The sequence below is a fragment of the Melanerpes formicivorus genome, unplaced genomic scaffold (assembly GCF_026170545.1).
Source record: "Melanerpes formicivorus ecotype bairdi unplaced genomic scaffold, bMelFor1.0.p_v2 SCAF_5, whole genome shotgun sequence".
Classification (NCBI taxonomy): domain Eukaryota; kingdom Metazoa; phylum Chordata; class Aves; order Piciformes; family Picidae; genus Melanerpes; species Melanerpes formicivorus.
The window spans coordinates 31,478,205-31,500,371 of record NW_027142357.1 but is presented as its reverse complement, the minus strand read 5'-3'; the positions used below and the strand labels follow the sequence as shown (position 1 = coordinate 31,500,371).

Below are 22,167 nucleotides of genomic sequence, written 5' to 3'. Positions count from 1 at the left end.
GATAAAAATCAGACCTATCACCTTTTTCTTTTTCTCAGAAAGTAGAAATCACAAGATTTTAGCAAGGACAAGTTCAGGGATTTCAAATATTACTGGCAATTAAAGAGAATGAAACAACCTATTATAACCTGAAGAGACACCTAAAGCTTTCTCACTGGATTCCCTTTTCTCACTGGATTCCCTTTTCTCACTTCATTAAGATACAATAAGCAACATTAACACAAAATAATTCGCCACACTTGTAGGTTTAAGGGAAAAAAAAACCAACAAAGGCAAAAAAAAACACCACCCCATAAAGCCAATAAAGAAAAACTCCACAACAGCAAAGTTCCTGTCTCAACAAGAAGATTTTACATCTCTGCTGAGAAACCAACACAGATTTCTTGTTAAGTAGATACATTTGATGCAAACATTTTTATATGCTTTAAACAATTTAAAGACATTCAGGGAGGAGAAAACTGGCAGCAATCCACTAAAAATAAACAGCAAATCTAATATTTTATGCTCAGTAAAGCCGAATCAGGATCTTTTTAAGACAAGTAATTTTAACTAGCAATCTATTACTCTGTGGATAGGGAGCATTTCCTCCATCTAATCTATGCACACATTATTGGATGAGAGTCTAGGTTAAGTTAAACCACACTTCAGCCTTTAAAATTCGGTAACGAACCACAAAGGGGGAAAAAAGAAAGAGTGAAAATTTATAGATTTTCAATGTTTTGACCTTGTTTATTCAGCTGAAGTACACAACAGCAGAACAAAGGATGGACCTTCACAATTTCTGAAACCGACATTGAGCAGCAGATCTCAGTGATGTGATGTGTACTCCCTTCCAAAACATTATGGTTTTTTAATCTTCCATTCATGAACAATAGCAAATTTTGGAAGATACTCGATTTTAGTTTAGACTTTGAATCTTCCTATTGTACTCTTCATAAAAAATCACTTTGGTTTCCCCTGGCCTATGCCTGCAGCAAATTATCCTTCATCAATATGTTCTGGAATCTCTCCCCAGCTCTCTCAAGTCTCACTTGAAAGCCCAGAGAATTAAGAGTTTTGTGTTTCCTGTGGTTTGGAGCTGGGAGAAGCAAGATGTCTAGGAATGAGTGCAGAGTCAAAAAATGCAGATTCACAACAGTCTAAAGTATAGTTAATGATACACTTTGCTCTGTAAAAAAACGTTTATGGCTTTTAAGTCTTAATGACTAATAAGCCATATTTAGAATAACTCTTGCTTTACACAGCAACCAGGGCTTTGCAAGAGAGCAGACATGTCTACCTTATGCAATGCATTACTACATCAGGGATACCCAAACAAGTTTCAGAAAGACTGGTACTGATGAATGGCTCAGTACAGTGCTTGTGTGGAAATACCAACTTGACTCTCAAAGCAGCACACCCATGGCACAGTACTGCTTGGATTTGGATACAATGGTTTTGTTTCTGGGGCTGGTTTCTTCAGAGACTTCTCAAGCACTTCTGCTTAATGCTTACTCAACAGGTATCCAGAAAATAATACAGCACACAGGTTTGGCATCAGGGAAAACTTTGTACTTTCCCCATCCTAATCAAGGATGCATGGAAATAAGTATCACACAGTCCCACAGATCATGAGGTTTTCTTAATAATCATGGGGTTTTACTAAATAAACAAAAATTACCTAAAAATGGCATCACATTTACTGTTAAGATCTAGTGAGTTGTGCTTTCAAACTTTTTCTTTGACCATGAAGTCTAAAATGGACCTAGCAATTTTCTCATAATAATATGACTAGAAGTTAAGGCTCAAAAATCCTAGATGATGATGCTGTGAGAGTTTGCAGTGTGTTGCCAGGAGGTTTCAACATGAAGGTCTGTCTGCATTGTCTGGCCTGGCCCATATTACTAGCTATATTTCCTGAAAGCTTTCAAGTTAAACTTGTTTTCCACATAAACCCCACTGATGCTTCCTGTGTTCCTGAAGTGAGTGTGTTGCCCTAGTTGGCTTAATTAAAGCACACCAGTAAGGATGTGAGCATGGCAATGACCCAACAATTGCTATTTTACTCAAGCCTGTGAGGACTGCCCCAGTTTCAAGAGGCTAACTACTAGAAAAACGTCCAACATCCTTTGATAAGCTTGCTTCCCTGTCAAAGGAATGAGGTTTTAATACAATTAAGAGTAGTCTGGGGAATCTGCCCTGTGGAATCATCTTAAACCAGATATAATGTTTCAGCTGAGATTTTCCCTGCCCTGAACCATTGCTATACAGCACTGTAGCAATTGATCTCATCCCATTCATGAAAAAGACTGCCCTAACAAACCTAGCCTAGTGCTTATCATAAAATTAATGGATCTTTAATTATTCCATTGACTTACTTTTTAGTTGGAGACATGCTGACTGCCAGTGAATTAATTCTTCTCTTAACTCTGCTAATCATTCCTGCAATCATGAAGTCACACTAAACAGGAGCACAGAATAACTGAGATTGGGCATTGTATCACTTAAAAGAGGTGAACAAATTGTCCTCAATGTCTCCCAGACTGGCACTTCTCCACATCACCACAGATAATGTGGAAACCAATTAAGTAGTTAAGAGTTTTCCAGTGATTGAGTAGCTGGGGGGAGGGGTTCATCACACTAAACCAGAAGATAAACTTCCAATGGAATTATCTCTTGTAGTCTCTGTTTCTAACAAAAAAAAAGTGAATGCACATACTGAAAATGTGCTGCAGTTAATTAAGAAAATTAATCTGTTATGATAGAGTCAGAAGAACTAAGAAAGTTTCAAAAGGTCTCCACCCTATACTTTGGCAACCCATCTACCCTAGCTGTGATTAATGATCATACACACACCAGTAATTACTGCACATCTGGTCTCGAGGCTACTTCACTTGAGAATTAGGGTATCAGATCATATCTCCAACATCAGTCCTGCTGGCAGCAATGAGTTCCTGTTTTGTCATCATAGTTGATGACCTACTAGAAAATCCAGGTGAAGTGCTAGACAAGCTGGTCAGGAGTAAGTCCTGTGGAGGGAGATTGTAACTCCATGCATTCCCAGGTTTTGTAACATCTGGCAGGCTAGTGAACACAGGGTAAGAACATCTGTTCAAAAAAACATGAGTATACATAGATATGGAGCAGCATGTATGCAGACTGTGTGCAGTCCAGCCCTATCTCAGATAAAATGAGATTTATAACATCATTTCAAATAATAACCTCTACTCTCTGGCTTTTGTGAGAGCTTGCTGAGGAACATTAGCAATGGATTCTGAAATCGTGCTGCAGAGCACCACAGGATGATGCTCCCATCACATGGCTGGCGACACACCCTATGCCAAGTGGTAGATGGGAGGGTTACAGCCCTCATGGTTTTGGCAGCCAGTAAACTGAATATATTTATTAATGAAATTATTTATACATGCTAAAAATAATAAATCCCAAATGTATCTAAGACTCTACTAGGGCTGGAATTAATTATGAACCTGCTTGTAGCAAACCATCCTCTCTGTAAATTCTGAGCCATAAATATCAAACTCATGGGGTAAAGTAAGGGCAGAATGATAACCATTATAACCACACCGTCTTGAAGAACAATATAGTATGTATAGCAGGAAAACAGTCCCAAAGGGACACTCAAGTCAAGTCCAATCACTGCTTTTGGCAGCTAACCACAGTATAAAATTTCCTTTCATAAAGGGATGAAGCTCCACCTTCACTAGTTTGCTAGTTAAATGCCACAGCTCCGCTCCTCCTATGAGAACCAGTTCCAGAAACTTTCAGCTCCTGTTACTGAACTCTTGATACACTCTCTGACCTAAATCAAACTCATGGCAAATTTATACACATTTGATCTTGGGTCAACACTGTCCTTTAAGTTACAAAAGTTTTCTTCCTAGGCATGTGATCTTTTCCAGTGTGGATAGGGAGAGTTCATTGTCTCTCCTGCTCTTTGTTTCACATGAGTTAGCTCTTTGATTTCTTTCTAAGATACACATCCTCTTTCTGCACTTGTTAGGGTTCATTATTACATTTTTAACCAAACTAAGGTCCTAAAAGAACTTTATAGAATGTTGACTTTGAAATATTTTTTTCTGGAAATAGAATAAAATAGAATAGAATAAACCAGGTTGGAAGAGATCTCCAAGATCATCGCTTCCAACCTATCATCCAACACCACTCAACCAACTTAAACCATGCAACCAAGCACCCTATCAAGTCTCCTCCTGAACACCTCCAGTGATGGTGACTCCACCACCTCCCCAGGCAGCCCATTCCAATGGGCAATCACTCCCTCTGTGTAAAACTTCCTCCTGACCTCCAGCCTGAACCTCCCCTGGTGCAGCCTGAGACTGTGTCCTCTTGTTCTGGTGCTGGCTGCCTGGGAGAAGAGACCAACCTCTGCCTGTTTACAACCTCCCTTCAGGTAGTTGTAGAGAGCAATAAGGTCACCCCTGAGTCTCCTCTTCTCCAGGCTAAGCAACCCCAGCTCCCTCAGCCTCTCCTCATAGGGCTTGTGTTCCAAACCCCTCACCAACTTTGTTGCCCTTCTCTGCTGACATCATCTAGTATCACCTCTGCAGTGCTTCTAGCATCAACTTGAGAAAAGAAATTACAAAAATAGGAGAGCAACATTAGTGCCTTCTTCTTTACCTCACTATCTTTTCTCTTGGTAGCTTCTTGTATAAATATTGGCATATACCAGTAGCATTTGCGGGATTTGCTCTGAAAAGTGAAACTTGGGTTACATTGCAAACAAGAAGAGCAAATTTGAGAGTGCTTAGAAAACGTGAGGCAGGACTTTGTAATAAAAGTCAGTCAGTCTCATACATAATGCGCTAGGCATAAATATGTTCTCCCACTATGTCTCCATATACTGCTAACAAAGAGAAAACAAGCAGAAAAAGCTAATCTAAAAGAGTATCTTGCCTGTAGTTCAGTAGAGGGTAGAAGACTAATTTTATGCCAGATGAAATCCCTATTACATCAGTGCTTTCCAATTTTTTCCAGTTTGTGGCCCATAAAACTTTTCAAGGCAAGTGCTATAGCTAATTAAAGTCTTTGGATATAAATCTGTTTTATTGAATACCTTTGTCAACTACTTAGAAACTTGATATCCACGATCCATAGGTTGGAAAACACTAGAGATAAGCACTCATTATTTATTAAAGAGAGGTCCATACAAGAGACTGTATGCATTTGGGATTTTCAAAGCTATCCAGCCAGTGCTGGTGACTAATTTGTACCAGAAAATGGAAAGTTCCACTCTGAGGACATCTACAGCTAAACAAGTTCATTTTCATATGCTTCCACAATATAAACAAAGTAAGAACACACGTGTAATGTTAACTGCCAGAGTCCCTCCTGAGGTTTATTAATTTTCCAGCTACAAAGTCTATTCCTACCTCATTAAGTGAGTTCAAGTATTCACAACAATTCAGTTAAAGATAAAGCAAGCCATATTCCTTACAGCTCTTGCAACTGAATTTAGCCAGTATTTGAACAAAAATATAATGCCATGCAACAGATCTGTGGTATGTATGCACTCTATGCAGATATTCAAGGGCCTGATCCTGGAAAGATTTGCATGTGAGCCACCTTTATAAAATGCAATCAATCAGGAAAGACCCCTAGTGCCTTCAGACACAAATCATAATTACAATTAATCAAACCCACTTCAGACTGATCAGGACCTTCAAAACCCAGCAGTGTCCTCAGGGCCTTGGCACTGAGATGGTTACATGAAGCATCACCAAGGAAAATGGCTGTTCTCAGACAGGCATGCATTGGCCCCAGAATAAATTTTGGACTTGAATAGAACAGTTCCATTTTTTATAATGAATCAACAAGTTTGATGAAAACTGCTGTAACAGAATAAAAAAAAAACCAACAAAGAAAGTCCCAGTCTGCTCTAATTTCTACAGCCACACTATAAATACAGACATAATTAAATCAAAGTACTTGGAGGTTTAAAATAGAACTTGGAGTACAACTAAATGCTTTGCTAAGCCAAGGACTAAACAGAAAGTTGTGTTTGCTTTTGTGTTTGTCTCTTGTTTACAGATGGTGATGGACAAGCAAATGTTTCTGCCAGATCTTTCCCTTTCACATGTGTTTGGCCCATCCTCAGCCAGGGTAAATTGGTGACATTCCAGTAAGGCCAAATTTACACTAGCTGAAGATTCAGACCCGCAGCTGTATTTGTGTGATCTCAATGCTGCATGAACACAGTTTTTCCGTTATAAATATCAGTGTATATGATTCATAGAGTACAGTAAGTTTAAGCTACAGCATGTTAAATTATTCCAGACAACGGGCCCAACTGTCAACCCACTAGAAAATTAGCTAGATGTGTGATGTGACAAATAGCTTTGTATTCATGTAAGAACGCCATTCCCAACAATACTCACGCTGAGTGTTCCTACTAAATGCCAAACTAAGATATGTGTTTTTAATACTGACAGATACCAAGCCATAGCCACGCACAAAGTAAGGCACCTGATTTCTGTAATGCCAAGTAGAGAAGCAATAATTTATCGTCAAAGGTGGAAGACAACTACAGATACAGAACATATAAATATGACTAATCATATCTGGGTGTATTTTACGCATCTGTGTTGTTTACTTGGTTTTGAAATACTGTGCCTTTCCGCCACACTTGGTAACATCAAACACTCAGGCTTTCCTGGGAAAGATTTTCTGCTCCCTACAATGGAAATGGCCTTTCCTGGGCACAGATCATCTACAGAGAACACCTTGCCGTCTAAGTGCAAATTAGTTCATTGGCTGGATAGTAAACGCAATACTAAAAGACATAAATAGACAACAGGCTTGCAAATGGAAAAAAATGGGAAATTGTGAACAGATGAGAGTGGGTCCTCAGATGAAAGCTCTTCCTCTCAGTTTTCAGAATCAGGGAGATAAAATTTCACTGAGGTGAAAATGTGGCCTGAATTTGGTGACTTTATTATAGAACCTGGTTCTGTTCCTGCCTAAATGTGTGACATTCCTGTGACTCCCAGAGGCTGCCATTAAAAAGAAAAGAGCCAGACAGATACTTACTGCTTTGTATCAGAAGCATGGCACTTCTACCAAAATCACCTGTGTCTGAGTCCCAGCGATACAGCTGTGGTATAATCAGAGGTTTAAGCTCTCAACATTTCATCACGCTTCAGGGCGGGATCCGAGATCTCTGCCCAGATGGAAGCCAAGGACATCAGCTCTCTGCTGGATTTTGGGGTGTCTAGCACTCCCTAGCCCTGTGCCTCAGATATTTCCCCATCCCTTGAATCAACCAGTTCAATGTTTTCTGGCAAATCCAGAAATCTAGGAGGGTGGACATCATCCCCACCTGGGGGCACGTGCTCCACAGGTGGCACTGGGCCTTGCTGCCCCCTCAGCACTGCCTGTTTTCATGGGGCTGCCTTAAGGCCTACCTCAGTGTGGTTGTAAACGTCAAAATCCAGCTCAGAGTGGCTTGTGATTCCCCAGGGATTTGGCTGGGTACAAGGGTCCTTGTGCATTGCCCTGTCTGTGCAGCAAGACAGCAGTGGGGTGGTCTAGCAGGAGGCTGTACCTCGCCTTGAGTCAGTCTTAGCTGGTTTCAGCCAGATCTAGTGCTGAGCACCAGAAAACCACCATATGGTAGAGCCTTACCATCACATTAAAATGACTACCAGCCAGGAAAGTGCCTGGATATGAGGTGCTAAGGAAATAAGAGTGGCTTCTCATGCCTGGAGACCCCTTGTGGGGTCCTTCATGGCAAAGGGGGCAGAGACACCCCCAAGGGATAGGCAGGTGGCCCACACCAGAGCAGGGCCACTAAGAAACAGCAGCACAAAAATTGCAAGTAGAAATAATATCATGCAAATATTGTGGCCAACATCCCTTGCTGCCTGTCGTGTCACCAGAATAATTTTGATGGACTGGGTATAAACCACTAAAAAAATCAAGGACATTTAGTCTGGGGTAGAAGAGGTATTTATGAGAGTGTGTCCCATTTTTCCCTCTCAGCACCCAAATCAAGATCAGAAGTTTGTGCTGATTAGCAATAAATTGAATAAAATTACTCAACTCAAGACTGTTTTGATTGCAACAATTTTTCAGCTCCTGTGTAGGACATAAGGCATCCAGGATTTCCATGCAAAGTAATATGGAGGGGCCCTGCAATACATGAAGGTCAAGAAAATGTTTCTGAATTAGTTTTCATAACTTGTTTTAAAACGGCACTGGCACTCCTGGAAATTATCTATAGTCCACACTCTTGGTTTCAACTCTTAAACCATCACTAGCTCCTGAGGAAACAACCTCTCAACTGCACATCCATGCTCATGTATTCCCTATAAATAGACATGGAGGCTAATTAAAGATATAGTTTGAAGATCCCAAGCTCTGCCAAGGGTGGGCCATATAAAGCAGGTCAATCAGGCTTAGTATCAAGAAGATACTAATGTAGGAAATATGTCATAGCTACATCTGAAAGATGCTGCATGACAAGTCTGTGAACCTCAGATACAGTTTAATTGCATTATTTCCTGGCAGCTAGGCTCGTACTGCCTAACTTTCTTAAGGATCAGATAAATAAATAAGTCAGTAAGTAACCAAGTAACCAAGCAGCTTTCTTCTCTTTCTCTGGCTGTGCAGACCTCTTGCTCCTCTTTTTCTAGATGTGTGAAATTCATTGCCCTTTGGAGGATTCTATCTTCTTGTCTTCATTAGTTAAAGCAGAACTTCATGATTATAATATCATAGTATCATAGTATCATTCAGGGTTGGAAGGGACCACAAGGATCATCTAGTTCCAACTCCCCTGCCATGGGCAAGGACACCCCACACTACATCAGGCTGGCCAGAGCCTCATCCAGCCTGGGCTTAAACACCTCCAGGGATGGGGCCTCAACCACCTCCCTGGACAACCTATTTCAGGGTTTCACCACTCTCATGGTGAGGAACCTCCTCCTCACATCCAGCCTGAATCTCCCCACCTCCAGCTTCATTCCATTCCCCCTAGTCCTGTCACTACCTGAGATCCTGAGAAGTCCTTCCCCAGCCTTCCTGTAGGCCCCCTTCAGATACTGGAAGGCCAGAATCAGGTCACCTCGGAGCCTTCTCTTCTCCAGACTGAACAGCCCCAACTCCTTCAGTCTGTCCTCATAGGAGAGGTGCTCCAGCCCTCTGATCATCCTTGTGGCCCTGCTCTGGACACGTTCCAGCACCTCCACATCCCTCTTGTAATAGGGGCTCCAGAACTGGACACATATTCATCCTTAAAATACACTTTTAAGTTTGCATTGAGATGCCAAAACACTTTCTCTTGCCATACTGACCAGCATTCCTGTGCCTCCCAGTGGTGCCTAGTTGGAGAAGCCGAAACAGCTTTGAAATGCTCCCTATCGAAATTGGCAAGCAAAATAAAGAGGAAATTCGTTCAAAAGCATAAAAAAAAAAAATTCCATTGGAACACATTGCCTTCAATTATTTTTGGACCCATTCTAATATTCATGGAGGAAGCAAGAGGAATAGTAACTGCGTATCCAGTGTCGGGAGCAGGAAACTACAAATAGCACAGCACATTGTGTTCCAGTTTCAGCAGGAGCAGCAGCAGGCTTCGGAGCCGGTTCCTTACAGTCAGCAGCTGACGGACTGGGAGGCGACTGATGCCAGAGGCTGGAAACATCAAGCAGGAACTACGCCATCACTCAGTTAATGTTCTGCCCTCTTGCACTGAAAGGTCACAAGTGTGTTGGATGGCCCAGTGTAAGTGGGATTGAAAGCAGCCACAGACTGCTGTAACTATGCTATAGGGCACACTTAGCATGAAGGAAATGAGCAAGCCTTCCTCATGGCTAGCTGCAGCAGTGGAGTGAGGCATTGTTGTAGCTTTTACATTCTCATCAAAAAGATCACATTCAGTTCCAGGTTCTGTGGAGGCAATATATTTAGCTGCCTGAAAATTAAAAAAGCAGATTGGGCAGCACAGGGAAGACGGAAAGCATCGAGATATCTACCTTAAACATCACATCAGGACTCACACTGCATAACAGGCTTCCTGTGTGACAGAAGGCACCCTGTGGTTTTTCATTCCCATTTTTTAGCTTTGAACTTTGCATGCTTTATACTTCCATTTTGCTTCTCCAAAGCCAATCCAACTCAAAAGCAATCAGGGCTCTGGCAGATGACTGCCCTTCCTGATGGACAGCTGTTCGCATCAACGCCACAAAATGCCTTCAGAAAATTCTGATGTGCTCTGCTTGTGGAGTCTGAACTAGGGCCATGGAAGTATTACAGAAGGAAGTTTGTATCTTCAGAGCTGTCAAACCAGCAAGAGACTTGCTACAGCAGACACAGAAAGTCAGTGGTATGCCCCAGAGTGAGTCCTGCCTCCCCCTCCAGAGGGAAAGAATAATGGTTGCAACAAGAGTAGGTGACATTCACCACTAGAACAACATCCACCAGGAAGAGGATTTCTGTTATATATTTATCCCATTCCCTTGCTGCTCTGCTCAGCAGGCAAGGCAATCCCACACTTCCTCAAACCAGATGGCAAAACTGGGTTTGTAGCAGTTTTCAGTTGTAGGAGCAGCACAAAGTAGTTGGTGTGTACCTGTGAATTTGTCCTTTTGTCATTAGATTTGTTCCCCAGCTTTCTAGTGGTGGAAGGAAAGGCAGAAAGGCCAATGTTCACAATGCTATTGGTGCATAAGGGAAGACCTGGACTGATACATAAGAAAATTGAAGGTTACAAGCTTGAAACTGTGAAAAAGTGTGAAAAAGCTGCAAGCTTCTTTTGGAACATCACCAATAACGAAGACATTTTGATTTTACAATCCAATTAGCAGGAATGAGCTCTGTTTGTGCTTTGAGGGAAGTTAAAAATTTAAATAATGATCTCCTGGTCTTGCAAAAAAACTGTTCTTTCCTACAGATACTAAGAACAGGATCTTATTAAGTGTGACCAGCAGTGGTCAAAGTAATGAACAGCTCCCACAGAGCCCACTGTGATTACTTCCCGCTCCGGCAACTCTTCACTTTAGATTGGGGGCAACAAATTGTGGATAGCATTAACAACCTGTCAGAAGCCTACTTCATATTAAACAGAGCAGATGTCAGCTAGCTACATCCTTAATTCAGAGCTATAGCCTGCAAAGACTGCAAGTCCCAGCATGCAGGTCCCTGAACTGAGAGACAGAAGCTATGCAGGATTCATCTTCCTGCTAAAGATGAATGTTTTTGCAGATAATTTATCCATATAGATGCCAAAGAGGATTTACCCCACAGTTCCCCAATAATTCTTAGGTGTCCATAATAAGATGGAGAGAGATTGCAGACTTGAAACAGTTTAGCTGCCACCCTCAAAGCCTTACAAAGTAAAAGGTGCTGATCCCACTCTGAAATCTCGTTAGCACATGACATTTATGCTTACAGCATCACAAAGAACTGTCAACACACACTCTGTGCACAACCACCCTTTGTTACAATTCTTTTTTTCCTGCTTCTAGGCACAACTAGTTCTTTTGTTTCTTTGGAGAAAAATAAATAACAATTAAATAAAAAACAAAGGAGCTGAGATCAGGTTAACCCAGCAATTTAGGGAATCCATGAGCCCAAGTCCTGTCTTACTATGACTGAGCCTCAGAAAAAGAAATCTGTAAAGGTGTGTTCAGAATATCATACTGTTCATTCAGCTGCATCAGAACATTTCATAGTGGCTTATCCATGACAGAGGGCATTGATGTGCTTCAAGACCAAGCAAGAGCAGTACTCAGTAGCAAGAGATCAATTATTTTGAAATGCGAAATCAAAAAGAAACATGACACAGAACACATTTGAATAAACACTGAAAACTAATGGAAAGCTGCTGTTACAAAGAGTTATTACTACTTCCTTTCAATCCTCACCTGTCTTATTAGAGCCTCCATTGTTTTAAGATGTGCAAAGCAATTAAAGTGATTAGAGCTGGCATAAGGTATTTGGGGAAATACATAGATTATGGGTATACAGTTTCTCTCTTTGATGTGAATTTTATGTGTTAATTCTTTGTCCTTGATTGATGCTACTAGAAAGATCTTGAACAAAATTTTTTAAGTGAAGCAGAATATTCCCAGTACTATACTAAAGCAACCCAAGTCATAAGTATTTAGTAGGAATGTTTCCTTACCCTTACATGTCCAAGGACATTTTCCAACTGCAAATCTGCATTCCTTTTCTGGAAACAGTCAATACACCAGACCGGGTCCAGTACCTTACTCTGCTAGGTGCCATATGAACATGCACTCAACTATTGTTTATACACCCAACTCAGACTCTGTTTAAGCCTCCTCTCCATACCATCTATATAATTATCTTTCTGAAAGCTGAAGATCAGATATTGTAAGGTGATGTCTGCCTATTCAACAATTTAGGGCCCTATCTGCATCCATTTTCTGCATTCTACCTGGTATTAGAAATTCTGTCAGTGCAAACACTTCATCTTGCATATGGTGCTTGTCCTCTCTGTTCTTTCAGTCTGAGTGGGCTAAGTACAAAGGGTGGCACAAGATGATGATCTTTTATTCACATGGCAGCTTGTTTAGACTGGTAGCTGACTTTCCTTTCTAGCAGTGACATCCCAAGGCTGATTTTATTAACTGGGAAGAACAGTCATCTAACGAGAATCTCTATACCAAAAAAAGCACCATATGCTATGGATAGCTTCTGGTTATAAAAGAAAGCATTTTTCACTGGCAGTTTGTGAGAGTAGATGCTAGATATGGAAAGAATGTTTCAGGAGAGAACAGACAATGTGTGCTCTGTGCAAGAGTCCACAGGCATGAGAAAAGACAAAGACACTAAGCAACTTGAAATACTGTGACTAAAAGTTGCTCTTGAGCAATTTGTATTCCAGATCCATAAATGTAGAAATCTGTGTATTTCTTCTATGCTTACAAATAAGAGCCAATTGTGTTAGGAACATTTTCAAAGCTTATTTTCCTTATATTAGGACTATTGCAACCCTTGGTGAATCAGACTGCTCATAAGGTCCCATTTCTCTAAGTGGGTAGCCAAGTTGCTAACCCTTCCATCAGTAAGGTAGAGACAGTAGCTAGAGATGCCACACAGCTCCAGGATGTAAGGCTCTAACTGCACTGGCACACTGAAAACCTGTCAGTGGGAACTCCTACAGAGAATGTGAAAGTAGCATGCCTCATTTCAACAGCAGATGAGACATTCTACTCTACAGGAGCTGGCTTCTATGTTTTCAGCAGACAACTCAGTGAAAATTGTGCACCAAAATGCAGGCAGGTCAGGGGATGCAGCTAAAACTATCCTGAAACTGAGTTGTTTTACTGATGAAGACAGAAGCAGCTGCTTTGGACCAAGAGAATTAAAAGTACCAACAACAAATTGCCCCCTTCTCTGAGAATTCTTTCTGGAACTATGGGTAAAGTATTTAATTTACGCTTAGCAGAAAAATTCTTTGACACTGTTCTTATACAGAGTTCTCTGCAAGAATATTCATGTTCACAAACATAGACTCCAGTTCACCATCTTTCCCAGTCAGTACCTGCACTTCAAGGCTCCTGCCATTTGTCTGCACAGACATTTGGAATGGGCTAAGGATGAAAGTAACATGCTTAAATGAAGCTTATCTAGACCCTCAGTCGAATGTCTCTGCAGAAGACACTAAGCTTATTGACTCTTTTTATTGCAGAAGTCTTACGGAGCTTACCTCAGGTCTAACAACACCCCCTGTGTTCAAAATCTCCTGGAAAGCTCCTTACTGCGATGCTCTCTTACTGCGCCGTTGTGATATCCATGATGTGAGTACTTAGATGGAAAATCCAGGGCACACAGAGTTCCGTACACCCAGTCAGTGTTCATGTAACTTAAAGAAAATCTAAATCATATGCAAAAATCCATGTCTAATCCCTGCTTATTATGCCTGCATGATTATTACTGTTAACTGTTAAACACCATTCATTCAGTTACAAATCCTTTTACACTGAACCAGCACAAGGGGCATATATACCTCTCCTTGAGCAAGACATTAAGAATGTGCTCTCATCATTAATCCTGATTCTAGTTCTTTCCCCTCTTAATATGCTTCCTGTCTCCTCCTCAGCCCTAATTAACCATTTCCCCAGAACTCATTTGCTTTATATTCACTTCGCATACTAAAGCCCCCTCTGTCAGCTTCTCAGTACTTTCCTCATTGGCTTCCCAGTCTCCTTCATGGGGACACATTCCCCTCACAGTAATGTCTAAGCCACTACTTCACAAGAAATTTTGGAGGCAATTGTATATATGGCACATATATCAGATCAAAGAAATTCAGTGCTTCCAGAAATGAAACAAGAGAGGAGAAATGGTCCTGGACTTTATATCAGAGGAGTCTGTCCCAGGTGTTATGCCTTTTAGTATTACACAAATCCTTAAGGAAATGACATGTTGTAAAAAGGAAAACTCTATTGTCAACTTAGGTCTTTTGGCACCACCAGAAGAAGAAAATTTAGAGATGGTGGGAAATGAAGAAAGGAAGGAAGAAGAAAGTGAAGATGTTACTGACATTTTTAATCTTTCTGCTTTTCCAGAAAGTCAGCTGAGGCCCATTTCTAGGAGGCACTTCCCCACACAGCATCACTTGACTAAAGGAGCAGCTACAACTGCTCTGTTTAATGGATTGTAATAAAATAAACTGCCTCCTATTAGCAAGAGGGATCATATCATCAGATTTGTAATGCATTTTATTACAGAACATAGAATATCAGAGTTCAGTGCATTATAAAGGAAGTAATGCATGGAATGGTTAAAGTGGACATGCATCATACAGTCACAAATGTATTGACAGTTTCCCGTCTCACAAACATGAAGATATTGATGGGATTAAAAGTAATCAGTGTCTTTACAAAGGAATAGTTGTTTGAAGGAGGTAGGAAGAGGAAGGAAGGAACCAGACAGTTCTCATCTATGTGCACAAACAACAAAGGGGCATGTGCAAAATACCCTTGTCTTACAAATCACGGTAAATCAGCAGGAGTCTGTCAGAGGATGACATGACACTGAACACAGCATAAACTCTTAAACTTTCAGACCAGAGTGCAGGCTTAATAGACTACTAAATATTAACTTCTCTACCCAGAGTCATGAAGATCCTAATTTAAATGAACATAAAATGTATGCAGCAGGGAGGTTGCATGTGAAGGAGGACATGTAGTAGGCATTTTGGGAAAGACTGTAAATCCTGAGTATCCCAGCCAATGGGGAAAGGGAGAGGGAAAGTTATGGCCAGGAATTTAGGATAAAAGGGGAGCTACATCTCCCAGCAATTTGAGAGACCCCACCAGGAACTGTCCTGTGGACTCTCCCTTTATTTGAATGAAGTTTCACTGAACTCCTCTGTCTCCGTTGTAAACAGGAGCTTCTAAGTCGAGAGAATTTTCCTTACAATATCAATGTTTCTTTCTTAAAGTCATCCTCTCTCCTAATTCACAGTGTAAAATTCTGTATTATTCCATCAAAGTTATCCTGCATCTTTTGAGACAGAGTAGCTTGCAGACCATTCTTTTTTTTCTGAGGAACATGAACCTTTGACAAGTACAGTGCTCCAGTAACAGTGTGAGTATGGTTCAAATACTCAGATTGTATACATCTCAGGAAATCTTACCTTCCACTGACTTTGCTGTGGTGCTAGAGCTTCTCTGTATTTTCCTAGAATAACTCTCTATGGCATTAAGTTAGATTCTAAACCAGGAATTCCTAAATTTCATCTAGCACTTCAGGGTAAATGTTAATGGGTACATTGTGCTTCTGCTGAAAATCAATAGGAGTCTTCCGAATATTTTCGTTAGGAATGGGACCGGAGTCTAGTACCGCTGGTGTTATCTGTGGTTCTCCTCCTTCAGAAACAAATGCCCCATTATTTATTTCACTAAATGGGAGTTGAGTTAAATAGCACCTATCCAGTAGAATAACACATCAATTCACTAACTAAGAAGACCAGACTCAGAAAGAGGTGTGTAGCAGTGCTGTATGTCAGAAGGAAGGGATGCAGTTTGTGCTCCTTGATGCCACTGCCCACACCTGCACAGGGAGTGGGATTCAGAATTGCAGCAACTGAGACTCCACCCTATCACACTTTAACCATTTTGATTACTTCCTTGCACTCCAAATTTGTCTTCCATCACATGGTTGTCACATTCCAATCACTCATGCACTCACTGAAAGCTTTCTGTCATTCCAGGCAAGTCACATTGCCTGGGAAATGGGAGCAACAGCTGCTCTGGGGTAGGAGCTGCAGGCCATGCCCTCTGCTCACTTTCACTGCAGCCACCCACAGAGCAGCAGTACTGCAGCAGCCCCCAGCAGCCAGCACATCTTCCCATAGCCCGCTCCACAAGAAAAGTCATAGGCAGGCCTGTGTTTTTCTAAGGGAAGCTTTATTATGGATGTGGCAGATGGTTTTAACTGCAAGCCCACTACTTCGCTGCTCCTTGAAGAATAAATGTGGCCTGTGGTTTGCCACCAGACCTTCTAGTCACTAGACTATTCAAACAGAATGTTTATCAGACTGCAAAATTCCAGTGAAATTCACTGGTGCCGCTTTACTACTACCACTGCCATCTTTTGGAGTTTGTGTAGTGGAGGCTGTACAAAGTCAGGAAGAAGGGGAGGTGAGGACAGAGACAACATGTAAAAGCATCCTCTGCCTTCTGTTAGAGATTGAGCCTAATGATACTACAGTTGCTGGGTTTTTGCTCTGGTGTTACAGTAGAGAGCCTTGGTTCAGCCCAGCTGATGACTGTATTATTTACAAGCAATGTGGACAACGGTGATTCCATTGTGATAGTGAGTTTTGATTCACATACATGCAAGGATAGTACAATTGATATGGAACCAACCCAGAATGATGGGGAAATTCCTATAAAAGTCAAGTTGGGTGCCAGCTATAAATGATTTCCAGAAGAGCTGGAAAGTGCAGAGTGTAAGGATTTTTATTTTTATTTTAATCTATTTTTTTTAAATTATTTATTCAAGTGCAAAACTTATGGATTCTTGCCTGAATTCTTCCTGTCCAGATTGCAACTGATCAACACTTCTCAGATAGTTCTAATATAGAATAGAATAGAATAGAATAGAATAGACCAGACCAGACCAGGTTGGAAGAGACCTTCAAGATCATCACGTCCAACCCATCAACCAATCCAACCCACCTAAACAACTAACCCATGGCACCAAGCACCCCATCAAGTCTCTTCCTGAAAACCTCCAATGATGGTGACTCCACCACCTCCCTGGGCAGCCCATTCCAATGGGCAATCACTCTCTCTGTATGGAACTTCTTCCTAACAGCCAACCTAAACCTCCCCTGGTGCAGCCTCAGACTGTTTCCTCTTGTTCTGGTACTGGGTGCCTGGGAGAAGAGACCAACATCTGCCTGTCTACAACCTCCCTTCAGGTAGTTGTAGAGAGCAATAAGGTCACCCCTGAGTCTCCTCTTCTCCAGGCTAAGCAATCCCAGCTCCCTCAGTCTTTTCTCGTAGGGGTTGTGTTCCAAACCCCTCACCAACTTTGTTGCCCTTCTCTGGACTCGTTCCAGCAAGTCAACATCCTTCCTAAACTGAGGGGCCCAGAACTGGACACAGTACTTGAGGTGTGGCCTAACCAGTGCAGTGTACAGGGGCAGAATGACCTCCCTCCTGCTGCTGGCCACACTGTTCCTGATGCAGACCAGGATGCCATTGGCCCTCTTGGCTGCCTGGGCACACTGCAGGCTCATGTTCAGCCTACCATCAACCAGTACCCCCAGGTCCCTCTCCACCTGGCTGCTCTCCAGCCACTCTGACCCCAGCCTGTAGCTCTGCATGGGGCTGTTGTGGCCAATGTGCAGAACCCGGCACTTGGATGTGTTAAATCTCAATATCTGGATCTGTGTTGATTGTGTGGGTTTTGTTTTAAACAATATTTGATTTAGACTAGACTACATGCTTGCATGCTACTTATGGCTAAGAATATTTTCCTTGTTACCCAGTTACACACTTAAGCCTCAGTTCTAGTTTCAAAATTATAGATATATGTGTACATACATATGTATATATTAGTTGGTGAGGACTGAATTTGTTGAACAGTGAGGGTCAGGGCTACACCAGTGGCTGAAATGTGTTATTTATCAGCAGATCATTACAGGCAGCACTGCACAGCATGTCAACTTCCTCACGTCACTCTGCCAAAACTCCCCACACGCCTGACCCGCCTGCTGACTTGAGCTCCGAGGCTCTTCCAGTCTCCATCTGGGGATTCAATCTCACTGCATTTCTTGTGCCTATGGGATAGAACAACTTTTCCTCTCACTCATCCTCAGCAGAGGAAAATAAAACCCCAAAAGGCTTGACTTGGAGACAACATTTTTCTTCACACAGCTCTGTCTGCCACTGATTTGAGACAAGCCAAGGGTGTGACCACCTCCTCCTCCTTTTATTTTGCCATTAGTATGAAGAGCTCAGCACACAACTGCACAGACCTTATGTAAGTTGTAATACCTATAATTTGAATAATTTGTGTGTCCAGGCAGTGACTACCATTTATAAATGTTCCAACAAAGGAGCTCTGTGGGGGGCAAGGGGGGGAAGAATTTACCTGCTTTGAACATCTGAGGTACAATAATACCAAGGGGTTCAAAAATTAACCTACCTTAAAATACTACATATTTTTTCTTTTTCTGTCTCCCCTTCCCCCCTCACCCCACCCCACCCCTTTTCTTTTTCTCTCATCTTTAAGAAATTTTCAGGCAATGAGGATATCTGAAACTGTTAAAATCAGACTGAGATGTCCAAAAAATTGGAAGTCCATGTCCATTTTCTCCTTATTCGAACAGGTTTCCTAAAATATCACCCACTGAGTACACAGACACATTTTAAAAGACCCCAAAACCTTATTTATATTCAGAATTTTATGTTGAAGTTTGAGCTTCCACAGGGTAGTAGATTTGTCATTTGATTAGCACTAAATGACATATCCAGGTTATATGGAAAGAGCTGTTCCTCTCCCCAGGAGATGAAGAGTGTCCTGGCTCTGCTAGCATACCTAATTGTAGAGGGTAGAGTGCAACTGAGCAAATGGAGGTACCAGGAAACTTTAAAATTCAATACACAGGCAGTCTGTGGTGGCTATTTATACAGTGGAGACAGCACTCAGACTGGATTTAGCTCTGAACATTTTATGAGACAAGTACTTTCCAGTCTGAGATGGTCAGACTGCTTCAAAGAGATTTGCGAAAGGCAGCTAAGGAGAATAAGCACGTCGATGTTTTACACCAGTCTGTATGTATGAAATGTGAAGTAAAAGGCTCTGCAGCCTTCCCTAGGAGAACTGTAGGGATTCACCCACACACTTGAGAGTATAAATCAACCAAATATTTTCTGTTCTTTGGGAAAAATGTAGTAGAAAAGGAAAGGCAAGTAGAGATACTCAGGTGAGCCAAGGCAAGACTTTGTGTTTAGTTAATGTGAGGTAGGTGAATAAGAGATAGCGAGAAGATCAAAACATCAGTTTTGTCAATCAGGAATTGCTTGAGACAACCAGTGTGGAAAAGGCAGGAATCACATTCTCCCTGCTTCTGTCTTCACTTCAAAAGTTTCATTTATCTGCTGATTTCCCTAAACCTTGTACTTAATAACCTCAGAATAACACATGCAAAGAACCTAGCTGTCACAATGCTCAGAATTGTATTGCACCATTCCTTTATGCCTGTTCAGGAGATAGAAAAGAAAAATATATCAGAGACTTCCTTCAACACTGCAGAACGATGCTAACTTCTAAGACACCAATTCCATTTGAGAAGCTAATAATAATAATTTTCTAATAATATTAGCAAAACATATTCAAAACCAAAAAATTACAATATCCTCATGAGCACTGGCCATCTGAATAACTCCAAAGGAACTGAAAATCCAAACTGGAACACTGGCTAAAATACAGCCACTGCTGGGAAGGAGAGCAGTGATTGAACTCCTGATAGCATGTGGCACACAAGGAAAAGAGAGAGGAGGAAACTGCAGCATTTGGAAGAAAAATTCTCTTCTCCTCTTTAAGGAATGGAATGGAATGGAATGGAATGGAATGGAATGGAATGGAATGGAATGGAATGGAATGGAATAGAATAGAATAGAATAGAATAGAATAGAATAGAATAGAATAGAATAGAATAGACCAGACCAGGTTGGAAGAGACCTTCAAGATCATCGCGTCCAACCCATCAACCAATTCAACCCACCTAAACAACTAAACCATGGCACCAAGCACCCCATCAAGTCTCCTCCTGAACACCTCCAATGATGGTGACTCCACCACCTCCCAGGCAGCCCATTCCAATGGGCAATCACTCTGTCTGTATAGAACTTCTTCCTAACAGCCAACCTAAACCTCCCCTGGGGAAGCCTGAGACTGTTTCCTCTTGTTCTGGTACTGGGTGCCTGGGAGAAGAGACCAACATCCGCCTGTCTACAACCTCCCTTCAGGTAGTTGTAGAGAGTAATAAGGTCACCCCGAGTCTCCTCTTCTCCAGGCTAAGCAATCCCAGCTCCCTCAGTCTTTCCTCATAGGGCTTGTGTTCCAAACCCCTCACCAATGCTGCAGTGACTCTCATTTTAGAGGGATTCTTCTGAATGCTGGGTTATACTGATTATACAGTCCTAGCATCCCTTAGAGATACTTAGTGTATGCATTGAAAACCAACATCTGTCTTGCCCTGCACCACAGAAGACTGCATTTGTTTCACAGCAGTGTACTTCTCCCTAAAGATTAAAAAATAATACTAATTTGCTGCTAATTAAAAAAAAATCTCTTCTGTGAGATCCCCCTGCAGATCAGCTCTGTGTTTCTTTTCCTGTTCCTCCAGGGTCCAGGCAGACACATTAGTGAAACAACTGGATCATACATTAAGTGGAGAAGATTCAGAGACTCGTGCTTTTGGTGGATATGTACGCTAGATAAACATGAGTCCAAGAGCTCAGTGCCTTCCGCTGAGAATACCCCACTTTTGGGGCCTAGAATTTCAAATGCACAGCAAAGGCTTCTCAGAAAATCACCCAACAAGATGCCAAGCACTTCTGGCTTAAGAAAGTGAGACTGCCAAGAGACTGCCAAGCACAACACAGTTGTCTGAAACAAATTCACCAAAACTGGTCCCTGCATATGCTTCGAGAGGCAAAGAGCAAACACTAGAAGTAGCAAAAAGCCTTCTTTACTGTGTGTTACTGAAACTTGTAGGTGGTGTTGTGTTTGAGACCTGGTTAGGGAACTCCAGCTGGGTTTTAGCCAGTCTCTTCAACAAACCTGACCAGCTGCTGTAGGTGGATTGCAAGGAGGGTGCCTAGTATTTACTACAGGGAATAAGGATTTGACCCAGCAGCAGTACTGCACACCTGTGAAACTACAGTTTACGAAAGCCGTGTTACTTACCTGTGCTTCTGCTTTCATACACTATGTTTCATTTTGAGGCATCCTATGTGCTTTTCAGACTGAAATGATACATTATGAGAGGCTAAGAAATATGAATTTGCAATGCAATCTCTGTGGAATAATTTAATTTAAAGTATTTCTCATATAAGGTCTTGGGCTGGTGAACATGAATGTTAGCCACTGACTCAGTCTCAAGTATGAATTCAAATGCTGTCCTTATGTGCTTTTTAATGCAAACCAGCCACACTGACTTTTTGCATGCTGCTGTCATTTCAGAATACTTTTTCTTGGTCTGTTTATATGTTTAACCTAAACACAGTCTCAGATCTCGTGCTGTGGGAACTAAGTGGCTACGTCCTTGGTACAAAGCCATTACTAAAGATTTTACCAGTTGGAAATCCTGTTGTGATTTTGAGGAGAAGGAAACCAAACATGTCATTTGAGATAACAATTAGGAGGATTTAAACTACAAATTTCCCAAAGACTCACAAGAAATGCAAACAATAATCATAAAGAATCAAACCCTGAAATCAGTCTTCTTTAGGTGGTGTGACATGCAGACAAATATATTCATAAGCTTAGTATAAGAAACTTGGAAAAGAAAGCTGGATTCTTGTGCTAATGTCTACCAAATGTACCCATTGTGACACAAAACCAAAAAAGCATATTAACTTTCATCAAAAGTGACACAGATGAGTTATACTGAGGGATTATTATGTCTGCTATATCCAACAAATAGTTCAGTGAATT

General features: G+C 41.5%; 1 protein-coding gene across 7 annotated transcripts in view; it reads right to left on the bottom strand.

Annotated features, from left to right (window-relative positions):
- The window catches only part of KALRN (kalirin RhoGEF kinase), a 556,957-nt gene that overhangs the window by 308,713 nt on the left and 226,077 nt on the right, over positions 1-22,167 (bottom strand). The gene's annotated exons all lie outside the window — the stretch shown is intronic.